Here is a 19,233-nt window from a genome sequence, read left to right as displayed (position 1 = left end):
AAATTATATGGTTTTCTATGTTGATGTCTTTTATGTTGTTGATGTCATATATGTTGATGTCTTTTACATAACTACTAATTTTATTATGATTGAAATATATAAGGAACATAAAATATTTAACAAAATATAAATAGTAGTTTTCGATCGAGTTACTGTGCCTTGTAAGAATGAAAAGTTTACTACTGCGTGCTATTTGAGCCGTTCAGTGCATACATCGATTAACTCCACTTTTTGAAAAATCTTAAATTTATGTGTCAAAGCACTTGCTATAGTCATAACTTTTTATATTTATAATAACTTCCCTGAATAATAAAAATTAACACCATTAAACGGCAACATTTTTTAGGCCATTGAAAAATAAGTAATTTATTTCAGAAGTCATTTTGATTAACTCCATACCCTAATGTAATCGTTGCTTTATTGTCATGCATCAACGCTTTGTTTTAAACAGCCGAAGATGCTTTCCCCCCTCTCAATAATATTGGTAATAAAATCGCATCGACAAACAGATTAAAAAAAAGCGCAACGCAATCGGTAGTTAGTATAACAGTGATTTCGCACGCTGAATGTTACTGTCTACTTCACCATTATTGCACGGCCTACATATTTTCTTGGTCTTTTCATCATTACTCCCAGATTGTTTTTAAAGAAATAAATATTATACCGTTATAACCAAGATGAGTGAGGCTAATAACAACGTGGATGACGAAAACAGTGATGGTTCTTCAATACGATTTATTAACAGAAAGTGTGGTTCAAGAAGACGTTTATCGTTTTCCTCGGATTCATCTGATTGCAACAGTACAAATTTTGCAACAAACACGTTGATTGGGAGGAAAAGAAGTTGTAATCCTGATAAATGGACACGAAATTTACAAAAGCATAACAGAACAAAAGGTTTGGCATATAGGAATAGGGGAGGAAATTTAATACCTGCAAAAACATTTGTCGATATAAAATGCAGATGCCGCCAAAAGTGCAACCAAAAAATTTTTTCAAATGAGAGAGAGACTGCCATGAAGGCATTTTATAGTTTACATAGTCAGCTTGACCAAAATATTTTCTTAAGAGGTTGTATTAAAGTCAACGAAATAAAAAGAAGGCGCCCCACGAATGAAACTAAAGAACGAAGATCACATTCTTGTACATATTACTTTCGAAAAGACACACGTGATATTCCCGTTTGCAAAAAATATTTTAGAGACACTTATCAGGTGAGCGATGGGCGGATATACAAATGTTGTCCTAAAGAACAAGTTACATCTTTGGTTGATCTGCGCAAAGGCCATGTTGCAAGCAATAAAATAGATGACACAAGTGTTATAAAACATATAAAGTTATTTCCAGCCTACCGTAGTCACTACACTAGAGCTCATAATCCAAGATGACAATATTTAGATCTTGACTTAAATATTAAGAAGATGTATGAACTATACGTCACAGAATGTGAAAAGGAAAATGTAGTACCAGTGAAAGAAAAGTATTACTATAATGTGTTCTCTATAAAATTTAATTTACATTTTAAACAACCATCAAAGGATACGTGTCAAAATTGTGATGCTTTGCAAATAAAAATTCAATCCTCAGACGGTGAGGGAAAGAAGATGGCAGAAATTGAAAAGGAAACTCACTTAGAAGAGGCTGAACGGGCTCGCAGTTAAATGGCTGCCGACCGAATGGCAACATCAGAAAAAGTTTTCTTATTTTCTTTCGACTTGGAAGAAGCTTTGGCCTTTCCCAAGCTGACCACATCCGTAGCTTATTATAAGCGTAATTTATATGTTTATAATTTCGGATATCATGAATTCAGTAAAAATATAAGCCACATGTTTGTTTGGCCAGAAACTGAAGGATCTCGTGGGTCTCAAGAAATTTCATCTTGTCTAATAAAGTACATAAAGACTTACGCTACAAACTTTGAAAAAATAATAACATATTCGGATTCGTGTACCGGGCAAAACAGAAATATTAAAACTGTCTTAAGTTTATTGAAACTTGTTCAGAGTATGGAAATAAGAGCTGAGTCAATTGAAATGAAATTTTTGGTAAGTGGGCACAGCTATTTGCCTAATGACTCAGATTTTGCCATTATTGAGTCACGTGCGAAAAAAGATCAAAACATTTTTTCACCAGATGATTGGTACAATATAATCAAAACATGTAAAAAGAAAGCTCCATTTCATCTAATCCAAATGACCCACCAAGATATTTTTTCAACAAAACCATTAACAGAAAAGTAACCGTCACAGGCTTTCCAGTAAATTGGCTTAAAATACGCTGGATAAAATTAGAAAGGTCCAAACCCCATCTTATACAATTCAAATGTGATTATAATGAAGATACAGAATTTAAAGCCATTAATTTAAGAAAATCTGTATCAGGTAGACCGCAAAGTTTGAAAAATATATATCAGCCTTTATTATATCCTAAAGGCAGAACTGTGACAAGGGAAAAATGGAGAGACATGATGGACCTGCTAAAATACATTCCTCCTGTTGAACATGATTACTATAAAAACTTGACAACAAATCGAAATGACGAATCCTCACATCCAGCTGATGAAGAAGACATTATTTATAATATTTCTGATGAATTAATTACAAATAATATAATATAACAGAACTGTGAACATTCATTTTTATGCAAAAGCTGTAATAAAAATATATAATAACTAACTTTTTCTGTAATAAAAAACTTAAAAATTTAAAGACTGAATTTAACTTTACTACTTTTTTTCAGTTGCCAAATTGATTAACTCCACCAGTCACATAAAAGCTGTAACATTACTGACGATTATTTTTTGGCTATTCTTTCTTATTAATTTTATACAGCGTCAGATGAAAGCTATATCTGTATTTATGCATTCTACATTATATGTGTGAATCTATATTATAACAGGAATTTTAGAAAACAATGTACATCGTTTCATCGCGTTTCTCAACTTTTTCTTTTATGGAGTTAAGCGATGTGTGCACTGAACGGCTCATTTACTGAGCCTTTTCTAGTTATCATCTGCACACTCATCTAATTACTATGTGTCAATCTCTGTGCACTGATCTAATCACTATAAAGAGTGATAGGTAAATACTAAACTTCGAAAATTGTATGAGCTTTGGGTATCATAATTTATTACACATGTTCAGTACAATCACGTATAGCGTATACACATTTCACGGACAAAAAAAGTAATCTTAAATGTAACACGTAGTTTGCTATAAGAGGGCTCAGTCTAGACTGTTTTTCTGCAATTTGGTAGAGTTTTTTGAATATAATAATTTATTTTTTTGTTTTGTGGAAAGCATGATTTTTGTATTTTTTTTTATCTTTATTTGCAAAGTGATTCGTAAATCTTTTAACAAAATCAGGAAAGAAGGAAATTCTGCGGCTGGAAGAAAAAACACTGCATATCACATGTTTTCACTTTCGAGATGTTTGTCCTTTAAAGTTCTGGTCACCAATTCCTTTCTTGGTTTTCCATTTATTGAGCTTATCGTATTTGCATAAACTGAAATTTCTTGAAATTGTAACATGTTGCGGATTCTCTACAGTCACTGAATTATGCCGCGAGATCTAGGACGCTCGGAGCGTGGGCTGAGTCGAATGGTGCCGGCCCTGAGCAACGGCGAGTGCGCGTAGGGTTTGTGCGTCGTGCCGAGCCGTGAGTCTGGGGAGTGGGAAATGCCTCGTTTCTGGCTGAGGAAGCGATCTGCCGAGAACGAGGATCTTTGTCGTGTAGACCGTAGCGTTGGGTGTTTGGAAGAAATAAGTATAACTGTGACAATTCGAGCCGAGATTAATTCATATGAAATGAAGGAAGATAGCCGCTAAAGACCATAGGGCAGCAGGCGAAATAATAAAGGACAGTGCTGGCAACAACTGGCAGCGACCGTTCCAATGATATGTCAAGACTAGTGACCGGTCAGAAGCCGCATTCGTAACTGGGAATTTCTGATCGGTTTTTCGGTAAGTCTCATTATCAGTACTAATTTCTTCATTTACATTTCGATGGCTCGGACACCTTCTCTCGGCTGGGCTAATTATTCGCCAGTGCGGATTATTACACGCCACGTGCGTTACGCATATGGCGTCTCGAGAAAGCTTGTGAAACTGGAAGCACGTGTCTTCCACGTGGGCAATCGGTTCTTGCGGATATATGGCGTCGCGGCCATATTTATTTATATTAATATTCGGACAACTTTTAAAACGCCATAACTTGCTTAGAACTGGACTGAACAACTTGAATTTTGTTATTGCTTAGAATGATTAAAGAAAATAATATATGACGAAATATATATAACGAAGATTTAAGAAATGCATTTCATAGATCTCGGTAATTTATATGCATGTTGAAAATTTCAGTGGAATCAGTTGACTTTGGTATAAGCGGTAAACAGTTAAAGATCGCAAAAATCGCAGTTTTGTCCTGATTTTTAATATTTCTGTCCAATAATTGTGAGAAAGTTGCTGTTTTAAAATTTGTTTAATGCTCGTAACTATGACCTTGCGTTAACTGATTTCGATGAAATTTTCGGCATGCATGTAACTTATCGAGATCTACAATACGTATTTTTTAAAATTTTCGTTATTATTTTCGTCTTAAAACTTAGATAGAAAAGTTAAAAACTAGAGTTTTTCAGTTTGTAACTGGTAGGTTTATTTGAAGTGCTCACCTTTTCCCACCTCTTTATACACTACGTTCCACTCTCTTTTCTTACGATGTTCCTAATATATTTTCTTTGCAATATGTAAGCTTATTTTCTAATAAAATGTCGCTTTATGGGCATGTCTTGTATTTATTTCTTTATTTCTAGATATCTGAAACTGTTTCTTAAGTTGTTTAACGTAAGTATTGTATAACATACTGTATAGCGTACCTGATTATACATTCACTTCAGATTGATCCTCTATAACTTGAGATATTATTTTATTGTCGTTAAGAATATGAAATCCTTTATCATTTCCATCATTTTTAATCATATTTTCTACATCGTACTCTACGCAGTGCGAAATGCACCTTGCGACATTATACATATAACTTTGTGATTACGGTTTGTTCGCTATCTGATCTTTCATGCAAAGATGAATTACTTTCACCCACTTTTAGAAGCTGTTATTCATTTTTATTCCTCTATTCGTGTTTGCTGCATCATCTTCTTTGCATTTTAATATGTTATCTTTATAATTTTTTTATGATGTATACAGTAAATCTACCAATGTTATATTTACGAGACAAGAAATTAATTGTTTCTGAAGCGTCTATTAATTTCAAATTTTTCTTCAATACAAAGCACCACTCATTTTCTCTTTTCGTTTGATTTGTGTGAAGACGTAATGAGAATATAGTTTCTGGACGAATCACATACATACAAGTAACTGAATTAAATCGTTACTTATCTTACATTCTATGCAGGAAGACTATGTTAGAATTTCTAACTAAGAAACAAAAACAGTGTGTTGTATAATGGGTATGTCGCGTAGACTGAAGTTGGATAAGAGGAGCATCGTTCCTGACATCCAATGACACCCAATGTGGTAACGGGTTATTATGTTGGATAAACACAGTCCAGATAAACGGTGTTTTACTAGTTCTTGTACTAGTTGTTCTATCATTAGTATTTATTTAAGATTGATGTCGTTTTTAAATCTCTATTTTATACGATTTTAAGATTTGTTTATAGTATGTATTTTTTTTTGTTGCAACTTGAATGTCCGAATTATATATAATATATATTATATATTATCAAATATTTCAAGATTTAATGAAAAGTATTTGTTTAATATAATGTTTTACAAGTAGTGTATAAACAAGGATTCGGACCTGGTCAAACTAATCTAAATTGGAATCGAAATTGCGTAGGAACCGTATTTTATTAGGCTTCCCTCAATTTATTTTCTTTATTACATCACCGCCCAATGCTTCATCCTGTAAAAAATGATAAAATGTCATGGTTAATAATAAATCAAAGACCTATACGTATAAACTGTGAATCGTTTAATAGAGTTCGATGATGTACCTGCGCTGTTGTCTGTTTTTGAGTTGAAGTAAATTACCTCTCAGATGTTATACCAACAGAACTTTTATGATTTTCATTATTTTTATCGGTTTCTTTGCTTTTGTTACATGCTCCACTGCCATTAGCTTTATCTGTTTTTTCCGCTTCTTCTTCATCGTTACTACTACTGACAATAACTATTATCTCGTCATTATTGAAGGGTTTTACCGGTCTATTAGCAAATAATATTTGCATCTATAAAATAGCATGCGATTATCCAATCTGTCAAATCTGATAGTATATTATCATTTTTAAATGAGTTTGTTTGCAAGTATACATATACTTCTGTCTTTTCTTTTTGTGCTTCCTCCTTTCTCTTATCACAATAATTTTTAATTTCTTTCCTGATATTTCCAATATCTGCAGTTGTTTCAGTAGTTTCCAAACATAGCACAAGTTCTTTTATTTCACGACTATATGTAAAGAATTAATAGTAACAATACAATCGAGCTTATAATGGCAAATCAATATTTTGAAATATTACATTGTATATGCTTGACCTCTGTAGGTTATTAAAAGCGTTAGTGTTATTTTTGTTAACAAATTTACCTAATGCTTTATTTAGATCATTCACTGTTAGTATTGTTCATAGGTTTTTATTTTCAACCAAACTGGTGTCCTTTTAGTTTTGCTTGTATGTGGTTTCCACAAAACCTTAATTCTCCTAATTAACAAACCAAACACACACAAATTTTACCTTCGAGCACCTTGTAGAATATCGCAATTTTTGTTTACCTCAGTATAGCCCATAATGTCAGTCGTATCCTGGAGTACTTACCGGAACTTCTTGTTTTACAGAATACAATTAATTCGTGAGAATTAGCAACTTTATCACAATATTTCTGTGCCAATCTAAAATACACATATTATTTATTTCCATTTATTACTTGTATTCGTTAATATACTAATAGAATCTTACTTGGTCGAATCGAACCGTTCTTTATCTTTCAAGTAAATTACTTTCAATCGAATATACAGCAAGACCGGTTGCTTCGGATGATTTGACAATTGTTCCGCGGTACTAGGAATCAATTCATTTTCTATGCGTCGGTCGACGATATTAAAAACTGATTCTGATAGCAATCTATCATTATTACTTTTTATATTTGTATCATTAAGGACCAGAGTGTCAAACACAAATGGTCTAACGGTTTTTAATTTCAATTTCTTCAACTTAAACTTATTACCGTTTACGCTAAGTATGACAATGTGTTTGGCCTTTGATTCGCCTTCGCATAAAGAAATCGCAATCTGTAAGTGCGTTGCTTAAGCAGTAGTTTCTTATTTTTCATGCATCATAATTAATAAATAAATCTAAAAATATACCTGTTTGAGAAATGTAGTATTGTCTTTTAGAGATAAACACGTGTGTGATACAACATTCCTGTTCCCCTCCCCACACGACAAAGTCAACAAAAGAGGGAAGGTGGGCTTCCGAAGTATATCCACGTTTAAGACATGGTGCACGTTTTTTATGTAAAACAAACAAATTAAAGCATTTCACCTATGAATGAAAATCATTTGCATTAAAAAAAAAATGGAAAGACCTCTCAATACATATATGGATCTCATAAGTTCACCTTAAAATCGTTCAACATCCGTATTAATTTATCATCGTTCATGCAGCTTAAACCAAAAATTGCAACATGGGTATTACCCATTTTTATCATCAGTGGAGGAATGATCATTTTAGGGGTGGCTGTCCATTTTCCAAAATAATTTATGAAACCAGACACAGACAACAAGTCCATTTGGCCCATTTATTCCACAACTTATAATTTTGATTATAATTACTAATGGCTGAATCAATGTTGAAAAATCACTGTACTTAAACTATTGATATTATATTTCTTACTTGGATGGTCATTTTTCCCGTGAATGGAAAATATTAGCATGTCAATATTAAAATTTGGATCCTAAAAATTTACAGTTTTAAAAGTACAGTGTGGGAATGTTAATTCTGGCTCGCTCAAAAATTGGATGTTAATTGCTCTGATGAAAAGACAATAATTAATATTTGTCGTGTTGGGACCCATATAGTATTTATTTAACAATTCCATACATTTTAATTCATCAGAAGTTGTTGGTTTCGCATCGTAAAGTGAATCTCCACAATGAAGTATAAGGTCGACATTTTTTTCCTTGCTACACACATTGAAGTATTTCTTCAAAAGTATTAAAGCTTTCATCCGATGACTCTCCTGCTTGTATAAATTAATTATTTGCAGTATATATGTGCGTGTGTTGCTGTCAATGGTCATGATGCTACCACTGAGTAACCACATCAATGGCCTTGCCATTTTTTAATTACTGTAATGTCTCCAGTTATATTTCGAAATATGTATTCTTCGATGCATTCTCGGCATCGACTAGCGTTTGATGTTTCCAGGATTACAGAACCATATCCTTCACAATGACAATCTGCCTCACTTCTGTGGTTTCCTGCGATGGTATGCCAGCAGCCTTCAGGAAATAATTCTCTTTCTTCTGCTGCCACTCGAGACCAACATTTTTCACACAATTTGTATTCTTCAGCTTCAAACACGAGTTGCATTTTCTTTATACATTGGCATATTAAGAGATCCTCGTGCACCTCTGGATAATCAGCGGGATTTACTTCATCCTGAAAGTGATTCCAATTTTTAATTTGTGTCGGACGAACTATCGAAGACAAAGGAGTGTTTTAATTTATCCTGATGTTTCGCGATTAGGTGTCCGGTCGCATCTGTTTTTAAAATTGCATTATTTATATCTGACATCTATTATCTCGTATGGCCCGATGTAACGTGGATCGAATTTACTTGTTTCAGGTCCTTTTTACACATGGACGTATTACTCCACCATAAGTTATGTCGGATTAGCTCACTTATCGTAATTCCTGAAGATTAATTCGTGGGGTGTGAAATTCGTAGCTTCGTGGACGGAGGTATTTATATGAAATCATGGCAAATGGTAAGTAGAGGTCCCATTCTTCATATGACTCGATGTATTGTTTTAGATGTTCTGTTAATACAATATATGGCTCCTTTTTAACGATCCATCTCGGCAACATGTAGCATTAGTTTCCCAAGAAACTAGTGTTTTCATCTATCAGGCATGGCGCTTAACGTTTTAAAATCATATCTTTTTCTTTACAGTACATTAATTAAAGTAAATGGCATTGATATAAATAATATGGTCCAATATTACAAAATTAAAATAAATAACAAAATTAATAGTGTAACATAATAAATAATAAAACTAATAGTGAAATATAATCAACGACAAAACTAATAGTGTAACTTGGTGTGATAGTTTTCGAAACAAGGGGAAACGCGCAAGCCCACATTACATTGTTCGCACTGATACTTGGATTCACGTCTCACACCACCAGCCGCACATACAACACATCTTCGTTTTTGATCTTTTTTCCCCGACTGATATATCGAAGGAAAATGTCCCCCTGTGAGCCTTGTGGGATAATGAATTCCAGACTTGCTGCACCGATGATATTCATGATTCTTGTGTTATTTTTCTAATATTTCCTTAATCAACTGAAGGTGAAATTTCGCCATTGAGATTTGTTTTTTTGTGGTGTGCTTATATAGGCAGTATGCGTTCCACACGCAAATGTCGATCAAGTGGAAAAAGAGAGAGAGTATTTGCGATACCACTTTAAACTTTTGCGAGTTGCATCGATAGTAATTATCACCATATCTGATTTATCGATTGTACCCATTGAAGAGGGACAGAATGATTCGCTAAATGCTTTTCGGAGCATATCAATGATGTTCCTTATTTTATATATCCGATCATTGGTGGCTCTAACATCATGGCTGAAATGTAGCATCTCTAACAGTTTCAAATATCGATCTCTAGCCATAATTTCTCCGAAGACATCATTACGCAGAAGTATGTCTTTACTCCAATATTCCACCAGGGATAATTTCTTATTACGTGTCATAAGAAATGAAAGAGCGAAAAAACAGTACAATTCGGATACTGTTGTTCCGTTTACATCCTTCATATCGTTGTTTTCTTTTTTTGACCAATAATCATTCGTTTCATGTGCAATATATTGTACGAATTCTTCTGAGACGAAAAGTTCAAAATAATCAATGATTTTTGCCGATCTGCTGATATTTGGTATAATTCCTGCATGTTTTGCCGTAAACGGATGTATGAGGAGTGTGAGGTATCACATATAGTCCTTTTTTTTCTCTGTACAATGAAATTGTTTTCGTTTTCATTTTCGGAATCGTACTCTGTATCAGTCAATCCATTGAAAAATAGATTTCTCTTTGAATTCCACCGTGACATTCTAACAAGGGCGCAAAAAACATATAAAACAAATTTTTAACAAAGCTTCAAACAAAATGTTCAAATATGATCAAATGTTTATCGAATGTTTCTAACTTGAAAATTGACCTCAAAACTGTAAAATTAGATACTAATCTTTCCAATTTATCTCGCTTTCTTTCAATTACTTATAACGGTTCAAGAGGGATTTTGTACTATAATCCTGGTTTCATATAGTCGCGTCTTGTATCGTACAAATATTCCAGTATCCAGTAGAAAAAAACAAAAGCTTCTTTCGTATGTAGAATATATTTCTATTAGGATTTAATCCAATATGGGTCAATAGAATCAAGAGATACTCTATCGGTATAGTACATTTCTTTTTACCAGCGTGAGTCGGCACAGGTGGTCTCATACACGTCGATTATAGTCAACAGCCGTACACACAGATCGTCGCGCGGTCGTCGCATATAGTCGGCACCCGTACACACAGGTCGCCGCGCGGCCGCCGCCTATAGGCGGCACCCGTAATGAAAGGGTTAAAGCTACTATGTACAATATTTACAATGATGTAGGTTGATCGGAAGGTTGCGTCGTCGTCGTCGCGTTTGTCACGTAAAACGGTGCTCAAAAATATAAAAAAAAAGGTAGTTGAGCCGTAGCCCAACTTACTACTTGCTTTTTATTTCAAATAATTATACACGGTTTTACAACGGCACTCGTTAAGGTATCCGGCGGGTTCGGTAGTCAAAATCAATACTGTTCTTTGGGCGAAGTACAATGGCTTATATACACGTAGTTATCTTATCGTAGCGGATGTTATGGTGTATGAATGAGATGAGGGCTACTGGACCGTGTTATGGGAATTGGGCCCGTTACACTCCCCTCTTCTTAGAATAAATTTGGTCCTCCAAATTCGGTTATTTCCGTTTGAGGATTGATTTGTGGAATTTGACGTGTCTTGGCTCGAAGATGATGGCTTCTTCTTCGTCGTCATTGATGGTCAAGAGTGGTGGTTCTGCATGAATATTGATTGTCGCCGGGGCAGTGGGTGGTGGATTGTTGCTAATCCTATTGTCTGTTGTGTTATTCTTAATTTTACAGCATAGTAGGTGGAAACACAATTTTGACGGTAGGCAATTTTTAACGCAACCGGTTAGTCCTAGTTTGTCCAGAATCCATACCGTTACTGTAATCAATGCCATATATCCTAATATTTGTAGGGTGGTTAATCCCAATGATTTTATAGTAGAGATTCTGTGAGAAAATTGCAAGGAATTAGTTTGATCTGTAAGTTGATCTAATGTATTTTTGTAACCATCGATTTTGTTCATAATTTTGGGTGTTTCTTTTAATTGTGTGAGTAAGATATCGTAATTTATATTATTAGGTGTGTTAATTTCTTTAAAATGAACTTCATAAGATACGTTAAATTGTGTTTCTCCTATGCGCATGTAATTGTTATTATAAATTATGTCGCAGCTGATATTTGATTTAAGTAGTGTAGGTACGCTAAGTGTTATGGCTTCGTGCTTGGTGCCACAGATTGTATCTATTTTTATAGGGTTCTCAGGTATAGCTATGAAGTGGTTCGAGCTTTTTAATGGAATAAAGGTTATTTCTTCTATTTTTAGGACTACTACTTGGCATATTTTAATTCCTTTATCAAAATTTATCAGTTCCGAAATACAGTCTTTTCTGGTGTGTCTACCATGAATTGGTTGTGTTTGCCTACACATAGTGATACCTGATCTCCTTTTACAATATTGGTTTATATATTCATCATCGACATTCATGTATTTTAATCCGGAGAGAAAATACGTTTGATGTTCTATCAACGGAACCATAAATACTCTGTTTTTCTTACTTGGAATTGGATATAGGCGGTTGATGTCCCATTCCAAATCTGGGATTATTGGTATTGAGATTTTGAAAAATATTTTATTGTGAACTGCAAATACTTTGAGATTGGCAATATCTAGAATAAACTGAAAATTTTCTTTACGTGGTGCAATTGCGGTATTTAGGATTTCGTTTTTAATGGCGCTTCCGTATGCTTTTATAAACGTATCTTGGTCTATGATCTGTGTACTGATAATGCCTTGTTTCGCTAGGGTGATCGTGTTTAAGAGTTCATCTAATGAAAAGTGTAGGTCGTATATCGCTCCTTCTGTTTTGATGACAAGTTTGGTTATTAATTCGTCTTTACTGACACGTTGATCAATGCTTTGTGCTTCTAAATTTAATTGGTTTAACTGTCTTAAACTATTTGAGTCTATAATTTTCTTAATTAAAGCGGTTTGATTATTGATTATTGTCTTTAGCTTATTGTTGTCGTCAAACAATTTATCTAAATTAGTGTTCACTATTGCTAAATCGTTTTCGTCTAATGTTCCAAAGAGTGACTTAGAAATGGACCCTATTGCGTTTAACAATCCACGTCGGTATCGACTATGAGTCATGATTTTCAAGTGTAGGCTTAGGTTTTCTAATTTCTTGTGTCTTTCGTCTATGACGTCTAATTCGTCTTGGTAGTTACATGGATCCTTACAGTGTTCGTGAATGATACGTATAAATTTAGTTAAATCGCTTACTTTAGTAAATATTTCCTCTACGTTTAATCCTATATATACGTCCACATCAGTGGAGTACAAATACGCTTTTTCTATTTTCTCGTAAAATATGGAGTTTTCCTTTAAAGGTATAAATTCTATGCCGTGTGTGAGTTGTCGGGTAATGATGATGAGGGTGATCGTCCTGGAAAGTAAAGTTTTAATCTATTGCCATGGATCTTTTTAGTTATTCCGTCAACTAATATTTCATAATAGGGTGTGTTAATTTTCCTGATTGTGTAGGGTCCTAGCCATTCCGTATCTAGCTTGTTTTGCTTATGGTCATTGTGTATTAGAACATTGTCTCCTATTCTGAATATGGTCTGGCTTCGAACTATCCGTCGTTCCTGGTCTTTTTTATAGCGCTGCTTGCTTTTCTGTAGAGTTTCGCGCGCTTTACATAATGCCGAGTCCCATTCGCGTTTTCTGAATTGTACTTCGTCTGCGTAAGTACGTTGCGAGTCTAGTGATAGGGATGAGGGGAGGTTTGCAATATGTCCGAATGTCAGTTCAAAAGGTGTAAATCCCGTGGATTCATGTATCATGGTATTGTAAGCTAAACAACAGAAGTTAAGGATTTCGTCCCATTCTTCTCCCTTTTCCTTTTGTGTGGTACGTAGCATATCTTTGATTACCGCGTGTGTTCTTTCAAGCGACCCATTGCTTTGGGGATGAAAACTAGTGGTCCTAATATGCTTTATTTTGAACGCGTCCTCATATTGTTGCATCAATTTGCTTATGAAATTCTGTCCTTGGTCAGTAAGGATTTTCTTAGGTGCGGAGAAGACGTAAATGTAGTGGTTTAGGAGGGCATTCCATATGACTTCGGTTTGTTGGGTTTTTAAGGGAATAAGGATAAGGTATTTGGTTAATTCATCGTGAATTGATAATATATATTGGTTTCCTTTCTTTGTTTTAGGAAGTGGTCCTAATAAATCCATAGAAATTTTGTCGTTAGGTTTTTCAGGTGTATCTGTGATAACGGGTTCCTCCTTGCTTCTAATTCGTGTTAATTTTTCGGTTTGACAGATTCTACATTCGCGTATTCTATTCTCTATTCTCTCTAGTAGTTTAGGAATTTTGTATTTTATTTTGATCCTTTCGTAAGTTTTTTGAATTCCCGGATGTCCTATCAAATCGTGGTTTTCGTTTAAAATTTTTTCTATGTCTTCTTCTGTGAATTCTCGAATTGATTCGTCCGCAAAAGTGATTTCTTTGACTTGGTCATTATAATACATTAACATACGTCTAATTGTGTTCTTTTCCATAGGTTTGAATTGTTCTGCTACCAGTCCTATCTTATTATGGTCTTGGATTACTTTAAGCAATTTTATCAACCATTGAGTCTTGTCGTAAGGCCCTAAATATTCTTTTGTGAGTTGAAAGAATGAACTATGGTTAGGTTTGATCGTTAGTCTTTTTGGTAGTTCGTCACTTTTTTCCCATTCGTTGAATTTAAGTTCGTGGCTAATGTGTACTGTGCCTTTGAAGTCTTCCGTTTTAATAATTGCGTGTACGCGTGACAGTGCGTCAGCTGCTGTATTGTCTTTTCCTCTAGTATATTCGATTTCATACTCATACTCTTCCAGTCTGAGTCTCCATCTAATTAATCGAGATGAGGGGTCTTTACAATTATTTAACCATTTAAGAGCTTGATGATCAGTCCTAATGAGGAATTTTCTTCCTAGTAAATACTGTCGTAGTCTTTTAACTGCCCATACTATTGCCAATAATTCTTTTTCCGTCGTTGAGTAATTTTTTTCAGGGGGGTTTAAAGTTCTAGAGATATAGCAACATGGATGTCCGTCTTGCGATAGAATGGCTCCTAAGCCTTCATTGCTAGCGTCAGTAGTTAAAGTGAATTGTTTATTGAAGTCTGGATATTTCAAAATCGGTGATTCGCATAGTCTATCTTTTAAAGTGTCAAAGCTAGTTTGCTGTTTATCTGTCCAGTGGAAATTTACGTCTTTCTTTGTTAGTTCCGTAAGGGGTTTTGCGATTTTGGAAAAGTTTCTTATAAATTTTCTGTAGTACCCTGACAGTCCTAGGAATGATTTGACGTCGGTAGCGTTCTTAGGAATTCTAAAATTTTTTACTGCCTCTATTTTCTTAGGATTTGGTTTTACGCCATCTGCCGTTACTACGTGTCCTAAGTACTCGAGTTCTGGCTTCAGGAACTCGCATTTGTCAGGTTGGATTTTAAGTCCTAATTCTCTAAGTCTTTGTAATACAATAGCTAGATTTTTATTGTGTTGTTCGATTGATTGGCCGAAAATTATGATGTCATCTAAATATACGAAGCAATGATTATCGATTAATCCTCTTAATGCCGTGTCCATCATCCTTTGGAATGTGGCTGGTGCATTTTTTAGTCCGAAAGGCATTCTGTTGTAGTGAAAGTGTCCCTGAGGTGTCGAAAAAGCTGTATACTTCTTTGAGTTGGGGTCCATAGGGATTTGGTGGAATCCGGAGGAGAGATCTAATGCTGAGAAATATTTGGAGTTTCCTAATTGGGAGAGGATGTCGTCTATTTCCGGTAGCGGGTAAGCGTCTTGGTCCGTCAGTTCGTTCAGTCGTCTGAAGTCTATTACTATCCTCCACTTCTGTTTACCTGATGCATCCGCCTTTTTTGGAACTACCCATACAGGGGAATTGTAAGGAGAGTCTGATTCTTCGATAATTTTTTTATCTAGCATTTCTTTCATTTGTTTGTTAATTTCGCGTTTGTGGCATTCGGGAGGTCGGTAAGATTTCGTGTTAATAATTTTGTTTTCTTTTAACGTTATCGCATGTTGTGTTAGATTAGTGCAAGGTAACAAATCGGTCTCTAGATTGAATACATCAAGATAATGCAACAGGATTTTTTCAATTGGTTCGCGTAATTCCTTTTCTATATGTGAGGTTCTAATCGATTGTCTAAATTTAGAAATATGTTCAAAGTCATGAGAATTTGTGATATCGTTTGAAATTGCATGATCTTGCTTACCATGATTGATGAAACATACTCTCGTGGGTTTGCCTTCTAGGTATATCGTTCGAGCTTGGGTCTCACCGGGTGGGATGATCGTGTTTTTCTGTAACTGAACGGTGTTCCCATCTAGCGTTAGCGTGTCGTTAGTTAGTTGGTATTTATAGTTTTCAAGAAAAGGTAGCCCTACTATCCCATCTTCTATAAGGGGGAAATTTTGTTCTACTATATAAAACGTATTAGTTTTCCCATAAAGTCTAATAGTTAAGCATTCGTTAGTATGGTATTTGTCTTTTCCCATGTAGAACATTCTTGGTTCACATCGTTTTCCTGTCGTGTTTGTTTTCCGTTTAACTAAATTAATTCCTGACCCTGAATCTACGAGGAATCGTTCTCTATTTCCGCTTCTTCTATCGATGAGCATGGTGGGTAGTCTTCCGGTGGTGGCGTTGACTCGTACTCGCTCGTCTCGTCGTATGTGTGTTGGTGATTCACTGGACCGTCTGGCGTGTGATTCACTCGTGTTCGTGACGGGATGTTTCGGCTGGTTTCGCGAAAATTTGAGCACTGATTAGCTAAATGTCCGAGCTGATTACACTTGAAACACTTCACACCTGCCCTGTCAACTAGCGGTCTTCGTTCTATTTGTTGGAACGTAGAAGTTGGTTTGGCTGGAGGATTCCTCGGTCTATCGGCTGCTTTTGAGGTTGACATAACTGGAGCGCGTATTTGTGAAATGCGTAGTCGCCTCTTCTCATTGATTGTAGTTTCCGCTTGGAATGCTGATTCTTGCGCTTCCATTAGGTCTTTAGGTGTTGATGCAGACACCCTCGTTTCTATCTCATCTTTCAGGTTGAGCACGTAGGTTTTTACTGCTCGTCGGTTTTCTAGATCGATTGCGACTCTTCTTTCTATTGCTTCTTTATGTTCATATTGGAGTGCATATATGAGTTCGTTTAACGCTTTGCGATATCTTATTGTGTAGCTGTGTACGCTCTCGGTCATACCCTGCCGTACTTGCCTTACTCTGTCTCGTGCGCTATCGGCTGTTGTTGGAATGCTTACGAATTGCCTCAGTGCTGCATATAAATCTGTATAGTTTTCGATATCTAGATGTCTTATGCTTCGCTCTGCATCCTCCGTAATTTTCTGGGCTATAATTAGGTCCAACAGTTCTGGTTGTTCCCTGCACCTTGTTCTGGCTTTCTTGACCTTTTTTATAAACCCTTCAACTCCAATATCGTCCCTGCCTTTTAGGACTGGGATAAATTGTATGGACAACTTGGCTGGATGTTTCGGGCTTTCGGATTGCTCCGGTTGAGGTAATTCTTCGTCCTCTTCTGATTCGTCGCTTGTTTCCCTGCGTACTGGTACATTTTTAGGTATGATTTTTCTGCGTGGCGCGGTTCTAGCGGTTTCAGCTGAGGGTGTACTCTCGTCTTCTGTGGTCATTCTACTGAAGTCCGAAGTTGCTAGGCTACCTGCTATTCGTAGAGAGGCTACACTTTTCCCTAACGTCTCGATCTCTTTTGCTCGTTTACAATTCTCATCGTTAGCAAGTTTAAGCATTCTTTGTATTTCCGCCATATTGTTCTCATGACGTTCATTCTGCTTCTGTATTGCATCTAAAATTGCTCTAGTGCTTAAGTCTGAGGGTGCACTCGGTGTTTGTGCCATGTTTATTGATTTGACAAATTTGATAGATGAACCCTGACTTGATAAACTGGAGAGGCTATTCCTTCGCTCTCTATACTTAGTAAAAGAATCCAGTGTTTACCTGTTCGTTTTTTCGTAGGAAGTATTCCGTAGAAGGGACTCTAAAAAGCGGCTTCAGGCTGGTCTTCTTCGCAATGGTTGCTCGTAATAATGCGTGTGTCTCCTGATGTGGTGCGTAACCCTGGGACTCGATCTTCACTCGTAGTAAGAAAGAATCGCAGTTTCTCGGAGAACAATTAGCACTATCCTGGCAGGATCGCCAAAATGTCACGTAAAACGGTGCTCAAAAATATAAAAAAAAAGGTAGTTGAGCCGTAGCCCAACTTACTACTTGCTTTTTATTTCAAATAATTATACACGGTTTTACAACGGCACTCGTTAAGGTATCCGGCGGGTTCGGTAGTCAAAATCAATACTGTTCTTTGGGCGAAGTACAATGGCTTATATACACGTAGTTATCTTATCGTAGCGGATGTTATGGTGTATGAATGAGATGAGGGCTACTGGACCGTGTTATGGGAATTGGGCCCGTTACACGTTCGTCGTCGGGGTCACCAGTTTGGCGGCGGTTCGATTGTGTCTTGTTCGTGAGTGGAAAGGAGAGGGGAGACGTTTCGTTCGGGGCCCGCTAGAGGACTCATCAGTAAGGCTATCCTAGCGGGTCCTTGCCTTAGACGTGGGGGTAGGAAAGGACGAAGTCTCCGTATATATAGGGATCGAGGCGGATCGGCTACTAGCGGGAAGAGGAGCCCTCTGCTGGCGCGTCTGGAGGTAGTCGCCACAGGGCTTTAGAATAATTTCATTTTTTCTTGACTTCTTAGGTACTTCTGCAGATTCTGCGGTATGGATAGTGAAAAGCATATAAAATTTCTTTCTATCAAACCATTTCATTGCAAACAGATTTTCAGATGAGCGGAACACTGCCTCTCCTTTTTTCAATTTATCAGTTATTTTAAGCATCTCTTTCTGTCTTCTTTGCACAGTGCCACAAGCGTTCGTACTTTTTTCGTGAAGTAGGTTGAACAATATGGGACTGGAAAACCAGTTGTCCAAATAATTAGTATAACCTTTGTTTAGAAAAGGTTGCAAAAACGACATTACAATGTTCCCTGGCTTTCCAATATATTGATATTCGGTAGCTACAGTAGTACTAGCCCCACAATAAATTATTATATCTTGGATATAACCCGTCGTGCAGTCACAAAGTAGGAATGATTTTATACCAAACCTACTTCTTTTCGAGGGAATATATTGTTTAAACAAGAGACGGCCTTTGTAGAGGAGTAGACTTTCGTCTATACACATAACCGCTGGTATGGCTGAAATGCATTGATAAAAAGATGTTCGTAGCATTTCCATTACTTCATTTATTTTGTGTAAACGATCAGCAGTGTGGCCGACTATGTCCGTAAAATGCAACATTTTCAATCATGAAAAGTAGCGATCTCTACTCATAATTTTACTGAAAATATCGCTTCGGAGAATCTTATCTTTAGACCAATATTCATTTAACCCTTTCGATACTACGAGCCACTATAGTGGCCCTCCATAAGATGCCATCGAGGTACTACGAGCCACTATAGTGGCTTTCCATAAGATGCCATCG

General features: G+C 36.0%; 1 long non-coding RNA gene across 1 annotated transcript in view; it reads left to right on the top strand.

The window, feature by feature from the left end:
• Positions 1-3,677: 3,677 nt before the first annotated feature.
• Positions 3,678-19,233, top strand: part of LOC143259364 (uncharacterized) — a 57,077-nt gene continuing 41,521 nt past the window's right edge. The window contains exons 1-2 of the long non-coding RNA XR_013033165.1: positions 3,678-3,963; positions 8,864-9,005. This is a non-coding gene — a long non-coding RNA (uncharacterized LOC143259364). The remainder of the gene's footprint in view (positions 3,964-8,863; positions 9,006-19,233) is intronic.

Source organism: Megalopta genalis, chromosome 4, assembly GCF_051020955.1.
Source record: "Megalopta genalis isolate 19385.01 chromosome 4, iyMegGena1_principal, whole genome shotgun sequence".
NCBI classification, from domain to species: domain Eukaryota; kingdom Metazoa; phylum Arthropoda; class Insecta; order Hymenoptera; family Halictidae; genus Megalopta; species Megalopta genalis.
This window is presented reverse-complemented; position numbering and strand designations above follow the sequence as displayed.